At 41.6% G+C, this 9,814-nt stretch overlaps 1 protein-coding gene and 1 pseudogene across 1 annotated transcript in view; both read right to left on the bottom strand.

Moving 5' to 3' along the window:
- The window catches only part of LOC102146399 (tropomyosin-2-like), a 133,927-nt gene that overhangs the window by 36,912 nt on the left and 87,201 nt on the right, over positions 1-9,814 (bottom strand).
- On the bottom strand, positions 8,034-9,735 carry LOC135968568 (uncharacterized; annotated as a pseudogene).

The raw sequence follows: 9,814 nt of genomic DNA, 5'->3' as shown, positions 1-9,814 counted from the left end.
AGTTTGCCATCTTTGGATGTGTCTCATTTTAAGTGTATTTGCAATGAATTGCTCTTTGCTATGAAGAACAGACGTGTATTCACCTCCATAGTCTTCATAATCTATGAGCCAGGCACCACCATTATAAAGACCAAGAGGACTCAAGCACAGAGAGATGACATGATTTGTGTAAATTGACACCGTGTTTGGGGTGGAATGGGGACTGATCTTGTCTGGGCTGATTTCAGAGTGCGTTAACCACCATGCTCTACTGTCAAAGCCAGTTAGCAGAGTTCTTCCAATAATGAAGATACATATTTAATTTTTATTTTATATCTTGTCTGTATATTTTACACAGGTGACGTTTAATTTCATAATTTTGTTTTTGACCGGTTTCCATTGATGTGTAAAATATTACCCCAGAAGCTGATACCAATTTTGAATAAATCTTTAAAGACTTTGATAAAATGTAGATCCACTGATTGGAGTATAAAATTACAGAATCTGCCTCATGACTAAATTAGATTTAAAAGATTGGCCCCATATCAGGATAGCTACAGAGAGACTCACTTCCTTTTATACCAGGAAAGAAAGTACGGTGGCACCTACCACAGGCATTAATGGACATTCTGATATCATGTCCTAACTACATGGACATTCTGATATCATGTCCTACATGACATGAAACACTAGAGGATCATAAAATAAAGTAGGGTAGAAATTAAATTATAATGGCCCAATGCGGTGGCTGATGCCTGTAATTCCAGCACGTTGGGAGGCCGAGGTGGGCGGATCACTTGAGGTTGGGAGTTTGAGAGCAGCCTGACCAACATGGAGACACCCCATCTCTACTAAAATACAAAAATTAGCCGGGAATAGTGGTGGGCGCCTGTAATCACAGATACTAGGGAGGCTGAGGCAGGAGAATTGCTTGAAACTGGAAGGCAGATGTAGCAGTGAACTGAGATAGTGCCACTGCACTCCAGCCTGGGTAATAAGAGCAAAATCATTTCCAAAAAAAAAAAAAACTGTCTCTATTTTCCGAAGGGGGCCAGCCCCCCCACATCTGTGGGTGTTTCTTGTCAGTTGGGATGAGGGACTGAGAAAAGAAATGAGAGACAGAGACAAAGCGTAGAGAAAGAACAGTGGACCCAGGGGACCCGCACTCAGTATACGGAGGACCCACATCGGCACTGGTCGCTGAGTTCCCTCAGCATTTATGGAACACTATCTCTACCTTCTTGGAAAGGGGGATGTGGCAGGACTATAGGGTAATGGTGGGGAGAGGGTCAGCAGGAAAACATGTGAGTAAAGGACTCTGTGTCATAAATAAGTTTAAGGAAAGGTGCTGTGCTTTGATGTGCACATACACAGACATCTCGGTGCATTAAAAGGCAGTATTGCCGCCAGCATGTCTCACCTCCAGCCCTAAGGTGATTTTCGCCTATCTCAGTAAATAGAACATACTATCAGGTTTTACACGGAGACATTTTATTCCCAGGGACAAGCAGGAGACAGATGCCTTCCTCTTATCTCAGCTGCAAAGAGGCCTTCCTCTTTCACTCATCCTCCTCAGCATAGACCCTTTCTGGATGTCGGGCTGGGGGATGGTCAGGTCTTTCCCTTCCCATGAGGCCATATCTCAGGCTATCACATGGGAAGAAAGCTTGGACAATACCTGGCTTTCCTGGGCAGAGGTCCCTGTGGCCTTCCACAGTGTATTGTGTCCCTGGGTACTCGAGATAGAGAATGGCGATGACTTTTACCAAGCATACTGCCTTCAAGCACTTGTTTAACAAAGCACATCCTGCACAACCCTAAATCCATTAAACCTTGAGTCAACACAGCACATGTCTCTGCAAGCACAGGGTTGGGGCTAGGGTTACAGATTAACAGCATCTCAAGGCAGAGGAATTTCTCTTAGTACAGAACAAAATGGAGTCTCTTAAGTCTACTTCTTTCTACATAGACACAGTAACAGTCTGATCTCTCTATATACTCATCAATTAATGAATACATACAATGAGTAAAACAGTAAGTGTTGAGGTGAGATTTGTAAAAGCTGTGAATATAGAACATATACAAAAATTAAATCTGTAAGGCATGGAATCTTGTGCATTTGATAAATTGAAGTGGTAGATTTGGATTGGATTATTTTTTTATTTTATTTTTTGAGATGGATACTCACTCTGTCGCCAGGCTGGAGTGCAGTGGTGCGATCTTGGCTCACTGCAACCTCTGACTCCCTGGTTTAAGCATTTCTCCTGCCTCAGCCTCCTGAGTAGCTGGGATTACAGGCATGCGCCACCACGCCCAGCTAATTTTTGTATTTTTAGTAGAGATGGGGATTCACCATGTTGGCCAGGATGGTCTCGATCTCCTGACTTCGTGATCCGCCCACCTCAGTCTCCCAAAGTGCTGGGATTACAGGTGTGAGCCACTGCACATGGCCCTATTTATTTATTTATTTATTATTTTTGAGACCGAGCCTCACTCTGTTGCCCAGGCTGGAGTGCAGTGGCGCGGTCTTGGCTCACCACAACCTCCACCTCCTGGATTCAAGAAATTCTCCCTGCCTCATCCTTCCAAGTAGCTGGGATTACAGGTGCCTGCCACCACGCCCAGGTAATCTTTTGTATTTTTAGTAGAGATGGGGTTTCGCCATGTTGGCCAGGCTGGTCTTGAATTCTTGACCTCAAGTGATCCACCTGCCTCGGCCTCCCAAAATGCTGGGATTACAGGTGTGAGCCACTGCGCCCCGTCACATTTATTTATTTTTAACTAGCCAATAATTGTGTCTATTTAGGGGATATAATGGGATGTTTAGATCTATGTATACATTGTAGAAAGATTCAATCAAGCTAATTAACATATGCATCACCTCACCAACTTACTGTATTGTGATGAGAACTGGATATTAGAGTTTCTTCTAAGCCAGACAACAGCATTACAAGATATTCCAAGACTGACAACTGCTATCTAAAACTGATTATTAGAAACTTTTCTGTTCCCTAAACGTTGCCTTCCTAACTTCAAGACTGAAAACAGTCTCACCATAATCAACAGACTCCTTATGTTTTCAACAGAGAAACAATGACTCTCCATTTAGCCCTTCAGAGAACTTTGAGATAACATTTCTATGCCAGCAACTGCCACTTGAGGGCGCGGATTCCGCACAGTATTAGATAATTCTTGTAGATTTATCCCAATGATTTCCAGCATTAGGGTCATAAGGGCATACTTCTAATTATCCTTAATAGTCTTTCTATGATTTGTGTAAAGTGGCTGAACCACAGATAGATTTTAGAGTTCCAGTCTTCAAGGACCTTAAAACCCAGGTTTCATCATCATGTGGATTAAATACCAAAAAATCATTATTATGGAAGGATTAAACTAAACTACATTAGGAGCCATCAAGGACTGGGATAGGGTCTACAGTCCCCAACTCTCCTTCCTGGCTCAGCTCATGCTCCAGGAATTATTCCTCCTTCCTGTGTGGCTTTGACATTAGACTAGTTTCAAACCCCTAAGATTCCCTTTTCTTGATGTGATCACTTATCTGGACCTTTTTTTTTTCTCCCAAGATGGAGTTTTGCTCCTACACCCAGGATGGAGTGAAGCAGCATGATCTCGGCTCATGATAACCTCCGTTCCCCAGGTTGAAGCGATTCTCCTGCCTCAGCCTCCAGAGTAGTTGGGATTATAGGCGCTCGCCACCAAGCCCGGTAATTTTTGTATTTTTAGTAGAGATGGGTTTAGCCATGTTGGCCAGGCTGGTCTCGAACTCCTGACCTCAGGCAATCCACTCCCCCCTTGGCCTCCCAAAGTGCTAGGATTACAGGCGTGAGCCACCACGCCCGGCCATATCTGGACTTCTTATATACCTCCTTCTATTCCAGACTCTACCTGTCAAACTGAAGCATAAAACACTCACCTGACCCATCATTCTGTCTGGATGGTGAGCTCAGTGACCTGGTCATGCCAGTCAGTATTATATTAGAGGGCAGCAGCCAGGCTGCTAGATATGGGCTTGTGGTTCTGTGTACTGACCTGCTCTCACAACTGCAATGATCATTTTACCTGTCACAGGTAACAGTGCAGTCCTAGGACGCTATTATATTTTTAAAACTTTATTTCCCTGTTGTAATTACGAACAAAACATTTACTAATTCCTAGGTAGCATCTCCAAAGGGATTTTAGAGTGTCTGGGGAGATTCTTCTCTTTGATCCCTGGAGGCAGAGAGGGTCTCACAAGAAGGAAGCAGGAAATACTGAGGTCTGGTATGTCAGGCACCTAACACACGCTACGTATGTCTCAGTGGATTCTCTGCCTCCCAGAGAAGTCTTTCCACCCAAAGTAGATTTTCTTATAATATTTAGATCTTTGATAGTTTAAGCTATATGCAGATGATTGGAATCAGGCAAAGTGCTTAAGATGGATTTTGAAAGACATGAAAGGAAGTGAAAGGAAGAACATAAAGCCATTAGTTTAAATTAAAAATTTTTGAACTTGTCACTCTGCCTTCCACAAAATAGACCTAAAGACAGATATATCATTTGACCGAGCAATCTCATTACTGGATACATGCCTAAAGGAATATAAATTGTTCTATCATAAAGACGCATGTGCATATATGTTCTCTGCAGCCGTATTCACGACAGCAAACATGAAGAAATTTAAATGCCCATCACTGGTGGACTGGATAAAGAAAATGTGGTACCTATACCTCACGGACTATGCAGCCATAAAAAAGAACGAGACCATGTCCTTTGCAGGGACATGGATGGAGCTGGAGGCCATTTTCCTTAGCAAACTCACACAGGAACACAAACCCAAATGCCACATGTTCCCACTTATAAGACAGAGGTAAATGATGAGAAGACAGATACATAGAGGGGAACAACACACACTGGGACCTATTGGAGGGCGAAGGGTGGGAGAAGGAAGAGGATCAGGAAATATGATTAGTGGGCTCTAGAATTTATACCCTGATGACGAAGTGATCTGTACAACAAACTCCATGACACATGTTTACCTATGTAACAAACCTGCACCTGTTTGAACTTAAAAGTCTTTTAAAAATGAAAGAAACCTGGTCCGGCACGGTGGCTCATGCCTGTAATCCTAGCACTTTGAGAGGCCTAGGCAGGCAGATCACCTGAGGTTAGGAGTTCGAGACCGGCCTGGCCAACATGGTGAAACCTCGTCTCTACTAAAAATACAAAAATTAGCTGGGCATGGTTGTGCACGCCTGTAATCCCAACTACTTGGAAGGCTGAGAGAGGAGAATTGCTTGAACCTGGGAGGCAGAGGTTGCAGTGAGCCGAGATTGCAATACTGCTCCCCAGATCTGGGCTACAGAACAAGATTTGGTCTCAGAAAAAAAAAAAAAGAAATAAATCGACTCATGAGCACAACTGAATACCAAATAATATAGAAATTTCATAGAAACATATAGTTTACCAATATTTAAATATATATTACTATACAATTATATTGATGTATAGTTAATTATATTGATGTATAGTTATTGTGGTACCCATACATCATGGCCTATGCAGCCATAAAATGGTACGAGATCATGTAAAATACAGTATTGTAAAATACCATACTTTACTATAAAATACTATATTTTATATAAATATAATTAATATAAATATATGAAATAAATAAAATATATTTTACTATGTAATATTTTACTATGTAAACTATAGTATTACAAATGTAGTTTATCAATATATAGTATACCAATTTCTCTTTACAGAAATATTCCAAATGTTAATAATTTTCTAGCTAGACTAATTTTTTTCTTAGTGCAAAAAAGTTTACTGGTCCTATGATGTTGCAGGCAGGTCTCCAACTCCTGGTGCTACTCCTGTGTTTATGTTATGCTACCTACCAAAAGGAATTTGGCTGGTAATTTCCTAATTAATGAAGGTTACTAGTCATTTGAATTTTTTTTTTTTTTTTGAGACTCAGTTTTGCTCTGTCAACCAGGCTGGAGTGCAGTGGCGCGATCTTGGCTCACCGCATCCTCGCCGCTCTGGTTCAAGCGATCCTCCTTCCTCAGTCTCCTGAGTAGCTGGGATTATAGGCACCCCCCACCATGCCTGACCTCATCTGACTTTGAAAGAGAAAACTGTGTGTAATCCCAGCATTTTGAAAGGCCGAGGTGGGTGGATCACTTGAGGTCAAGAGTTCAAGACCAGCCTGGCTAACATGGTGAAACCCCATCTCTACTAAAAATACAAAAATTAGCCAGCACGGCGGTGTGTGCCTGTAATCCCAGCTACTCGGGAGGCTGAGGCAGGAGAATCGCTTTAACCCGGGAGGCACTGGTTGCAGTGAGCAGAGATTGCATCACTGCACTTCAGACTGGTCAACAGAGCAAGACTCAGTCTCACAAAAAAAAAAAAGAAAAACAAAAAAAGAAAAAAAATAAATAAAGTTATCCTGGATTATCTGGGTAGGTCCTATGTGTCCTTGCAGCAGAAATGTATGTCAGAGAGATGCAAAAGCAGAGGAAGTTAGGACCCAGGAGCGCGAGGGTGATTTCACGTGCTGGATTTTGAATATATGGGGACCAGGAGAAAGAAATGAATTCTGACAACAATCTGAATGGGCTTAGAAGGAAATTCTGCCCCCACAATCTCAGACTCGATCCCATGGCTTTGACCTTGATTTTGGCCTTGTGAAACCAGAGTACCCACAAAAACCTGACACATTTTTCATCTATGAACTGTGAGAAAATAAATGAGTGTTGTAGTAAACTGCTGGCTATACTGTGGCAATGCATAAATAGAAAATTAACACTCACCTGAACAAATGTAATAAAATATTTAAACACTAAAATAAAAAGTAGTCATTTATATCTAGACATAATTTTTACCAGTTTGTGCTGTATCCTTCTGCCTATACAATTTCATACAATATCTAAAATTGCATCTGAAATCACATACAAAATATATATGTATATACACACCATTCAGAAATGCTCATTATTCAATATTTAAATATATATTTTCTTTTTCTTTTTTTTTTGAGACGGAGTCTCGCTCTGTCGCCCAGGCTGGAGTACAGTGGCCGGATCTCAGCTCACCGCGAGCCCCGCCTCCCGGGTTTATGCCATTCTCCTGCCTCAGCCTCCCAAGTAGCTGGGACTACAGGCGCCCGCCACCTCGCCCAGCTAGTTTTTTGTATTTTTTAGTAGAGACGGGGTTTCACCGTGTTAGCCAGGATGGTCTCGATCTCCTGACCTCGTGATCCGCCCGTCTCGGCCTCCCAAAGTGCTGGGATTACAGGCTTGAGCCACCGCGCCCGGCCTAAATATATATTTTCAGAGTTACATTTCTGTCTAATTCAATAGCTTTCACCAATCAGTGATGTTTTCTATTTCTTTTTCTATTTTTTTTTTTTGAGATGGAGTTTCACTCTTGTTGCCCAGGCTGGAGTCCAATGGCGTGATTTCAACTCACCTCAATCTCTGCCAAATGGCTTCAAGTGATTCTCCTGCCTCAGCCTCCAGAGAAGCTGAGATTACAGGCATGCACCAGGTTATTTTGGTGCAAAAACTGTGAAATTCATGCACAATTTTCTCATAATATGTATTTTTCCATGAACTTCTTCAAGATCCCTTGTACTAGAAAACTGTATTCAAGAGGACATTTAAAAAATGTAGATATTCGAGTGCCACTTATTTCTGGAATGCAAGGATGGTTCAACATATTCAAGCAAATCAATGTGATATACCACTTGAACAGAATGAAAGATGAAAACCACATCATCTTAATAGATGGAAAAAAGTATTTCACAAAATTCAAAATCCAGTCATCATAGAAATCCTAAACAAAATAGATAGAAAAGGAAATTTGCCTCAACAATAGAAAGACCATCCATGAAATGACAAATGAATAAATAACCAAGCAGGGAAAATGGAATGCTCTTCCTGTAGGACCTCACATGATGCTAGAATGCGCTCACCCCTTCTATTCAATCAATACTGGCTGTCCTAGACAGAGCAATTAAATAGCAGAGGAAATAAAACTCATCCAAGTCAGAAAGAAAGAAGTAAAATTATATTTGTTTGTAGATGACATGATCTTCTGTGTAGAAAATCACAGAGTCAACCAAAATACTACTGGAACTAAGTAACATATTCAGTGGATTTGCACAATACCATATTAGCACCAAAAAATTAGTTGAATTTCCACAGTCTAACAATAAACAATTTTAAAAGGAAATTTTAAAACACTTCCATTTGCTGGAGAACTTAAATTAAGAAATACTTAGAAATAAACGGCCGGGCGCGGTGGCTCAAGCCTGTAATCCCAGCACTTTGGGAGGCCGAGACGGGTGGATCACGAGGTCAGGAGATCAAGACCATCCTGGCTAACATGGTGAAACCCCGACTCTACTAAAAGAAAAAAATACAAAAAACTAGCCGGGCAAGGTGGCCGGCGCCTATAGTCCTAGCTACTCGGGAGGCTGAGGCAGGACAACGGCATGAACCCAGGAGGTGGAGCTTGCAGTGAGCTGAGATCCGGCCACTGCACTCCAGCCCGGGTGACAGAGCAAGACTCCATCTCAAAAAAAAAAAAAAAAAAAAGAAACAAACATAAAAAGGTCAGAAATTTGTACCTTGACATCTACAAACATTGATTGAAATGATTAAAAACATAGAGCTACAATCCATATTGATGGTTTGGAAAAATTAATATTGTTAAATGATTATATAACCCAATGTGATTTAGATTCAACACAATACCCATAAAAATCCCTATCAGTTTTTGTTAAAGAAATGAAAAACACGCAGGGAAAATGGCTCACATCTGTTGGCCAGGCTGATCTCAAACTCCTGACCTCAAGTGATGTACCCACCTTGGCCTCCCAAAGCGCTCGGATTACAGGTGTGAGCCACTGTGCCTGGCCCAATCCTCTTAACATAAACACTTCAATGTCAATTAATGCTTGACCTCAACGTTAAGTCAACTCAAACTCAAGTCAACGCTGAATTGACTCTAATGTCAATTAATGCTTGATTGTTTGCTCTATTCATTGCATTTGGAACAACTACCTCCAAAATGAATTTTCTGATATTCTGCAAGAAGTGAACTCAGACTGAAGACCTTGGCACCGTGATGACATTTGTAAGATTTCTGTCCAGTATGCATTCTCTGATGTCTAATGAGGTGTGAAGTAAAGGCTTTGCCACAATCATCACACTTGTGAGGTTTCTCTCCTGTATGAATTATCCTATGTTTTGCATAGGATGAAGCTTGACTGAAGACGTTGCCACAATCATGACATTTGTAAGGTTTCTCTCCAGCATGAGTTCACCGATGAACTGCAAGGTATGAACAACATCTGAAAAATCTGCCAAATTTATTACACTAGTATGATCTCTCTTCATTATGGATTCTCCAATGATTCACAATGGTTGTAGCATTACTGAAGACTTTGTGACAATCATTACATCAGTAAAGTTTACCTACACCATGAAGTGCCTGATGGTAAACAAGTGTTGACTGCCCACTAAAGACTCTGTCACACTCATTACACTTGTAAGGCTTCTCTCCAGTGTGAATTCTAGGATGCTGTGCCAGGTGCGAATCATGCCTGAAAGCCTTGCCACAAACTCTTACATATTTATGGTTTTTCTCCAGTAGGAATTCTCCTACGTCTTTTTTTTTTTTTTTTTTTTTGAGATGGAGTCTCACGCTGTTGCCCAGGCTGGAGTGCAGTGGCGCGATCTCGGCTCACTGCAAGCTCCGCCTCCCGGGTTCCCGCCATTCTCCTGCCTCAGCCTCCTGAGTAGCTGGGACTACAGGCGCCCGC

Source organism: Macaca fascicularis, chromosome 19 (genome assembly GCF_037993035.2).
Source record: "Macaca fascicularis isolate 582-1 chromosome 19, T2T-MFA8v1.1".
Classification (NCBI taxonomy): Eukaryota; Metazoa; Chordata; class Mammalia; order Primates; family Cercopithecidae; genus Macaca; species Macaca fascicularis.
Note: the sequence above shows the minus strand (reverse complement) of the source record. Positions and strands in the feature narration are given on the sequence as shown.